The sequence below is a fragment of the Camellia sinensis genome, chromosome 11, assembly GCF_055761805.1.
Source record: "Camellia sinensis isolate YWXY chromosome 11, ASM5576180v1, whole genome shotgun sequence".
Taxonomy (NCBI): Eukaryota; Viridiplantae; Streptophyta; class Magnoliopsida; order Ericales; family Theaceae; genus Camellia; species Camellia sinensis.
Window position 1 is genome coordinate 57625634 of NC_138971.1, and position 2535 is coordinate 57628168.

The following is a 2535-nucleotide window of genomic DNA, read 5'->3' on the forward strand; positions in this document are numbered from 1 at the left end:
TAAGCTGAGAAATTACTGACAAATTCTGATGGGGAAGTGAGGGAATTATGGATGATAAGTTAATGATATGTACTGGACATTTACCTCTTTTGATTTGCTTATTCAGAGTTGTATAATATGCGCAACGTGATTCCGAATCGATTTACTGTCCTATTGAACTTATCTGGATGAGAATTCTAACTCTGATATTAGATGGCCAAATTAATTTGTGCTGTAACAAGAAGAAATGCTTATTAAAGAAGGATGTTACACCTTATGGTATGATTAAGTATTTAAGCATGATTTTGAATTTGATTTCTGATTTTGGTTTTAAGTGGTTCCCTTTGCTCAAGTAATGGCTTTTATGTATTTATTGTTCAGATTTGGACTTAGGATGACATACCTATGTCTGTATGAATTTACAAAGCTGTATGTTATTTGCTCTGGTAACACCGTAATTATTTGATTTGGAATATGGTTATCTTTGTGCTAATATGTTTAAAAGTGAAACTATGAAGAATTAACGATATTGACTGGGACCCTTTTTCCCATTTTTCTGACCTTGTCGAAGTAATAGATATAGTTTTGAAGAAAGGTAACGATATGACTTGATATGTTTTCAGAAATAGAGAATGCTAAGAACAATTGTAAAGCTAGTGACTACATGCCTACGCGACTTAGTATGTCTGTCAAAGTGATGTACAGTTTGGGTTGCCAGCTTATCTCTAAGTGACTTCTATTGGGAATTACTAAGTAATGAGATTTGTACATGAACTATTAATGTCGGGTCAATCTGGGTACGAACATAGTAAAGAACATACTGTGATTGAAATTAACGTATGCTGTGAAATGTATAAACTTTGTACCTAGAGAAACGGAATCTATTATATTTCTGTATTTAAGAATTGCATGTTTTGTATTTGGGAATTGACACCGTAGAACATAATGATAGGGAAATCTTGTGATTATAAGCCCTACCTATTGAGGATTTATGCTGGGAATATTCCACAGTGAATTCATGTAGTTTCGTCTCATTCGACATAGGATCGTATGAAATAAAGATATGGAACGGATGTTTTATTTTTACACAACAACCAATTGCTTAAAACGATAAGATGTTTATTATGACGAGGACTTTTGACTAATTGTGATAAATATTGAATTCCCCTGTGTAAGGTTTGCACAGAGAAATGAATTGAACATCTATAACAGAATGGAATAAGCGTGTAAGACTGAAGTTTTTTTTTTACATTGCTACTGAGGAATCTCCGGTTAACCTGTGAATTGTTCGGACTGAAGAATTACATGAGCTTCTATAACAGATCTACATGGTAAAGCAAGTTTGAGGGACCAAACTTATTTAAGGGGGGAAGAGTGTAATAACCCAACCCCCGCATGTGTTTTCTAATATATTTTTAGTCCTTGTTTTGAACTTTTAAATGTTTACTGTAAACTCCCATGAGAAATTAAGGTTAAGTAAGTGAAATCCATGTTTAAGGATGTCTATCTGTTTAATAAGCAGAGTATCTGTTACATTTAGAATGGTTGAATCAGAAATTGGAAGCCTTAACGGCTTAATTATCTAAAATTGATTATATATCTGTGATCAGTATAATTTTTAAGTAATATTAAGCATGTTTACGAAATTTCAATTTCGGAAGGATTAAACGATTGGATTTTGTCCTATTCACCTATTAGATATATCTTATATCTCATGTCTTCATGTTCTTTAAAAACACTTGACTTGGGATGGGGATTTTCGTGGCTATCTCCTGGAGAGGAAAAACAAAATAAGAGAAGAAGGAAAAAGGGGGGAAAGTTCAACAAGGAAGGGAATTGGGGATTAAATTAGGAGGATCTTTGAAATTTTTAAAGCTCAAGGTATGTTAAATTTATTTTATATGAGAATTCTCCCTTCAATTGTGGAGAAGGGTTTGTTAGTTTCATATGTATATTATTAGAGTTGTAATGAAGAATTGTGTATGATTCATGTTTGATTATAAAGGTTGTGCTCACCAATGAGTTGTTTTGGGATCTAATTTATGTGTTGTGTAGGATTTCTACTTCAATCTTTAGTTCCATGCCAAACCTATGAAAGCATGCTTATGTGTTGTGTTATGTTTATGGACAACTTGAATTAAAGGATGGAATTTGAAAGAATGGTGACTTGATCAAGCTCCTAATCATGTTTATTTATGATAATTTCATCATGTTTATTTTATGGTGGTCAAATGATAATTTATCATGTTTGTTTTGTGGTGTTCATCATGTTTAAGCTTCTAATCATGTTTACTTTGTGGAGTTCATTTTATGATTCATGTTATAGTGAAGTTGGGTCAATATATTGCCTTAATTTCATCTTGGTTTGCACATAAAATGACTTGGTGTTGTTGAAATTTGAGTTGGAACTGAGCTGCCCGAAAACAGGGGTCACCACCGCACGTGCGGAGGTCATGGCCGCACGTGCGGACAAGAGGAGAAAAAATGGATTTTAGCTACTGCAGTTGGGCCGCTCCAGCAGTGAGGGGGGACCGCACATGCGGTGCATGACCGCTC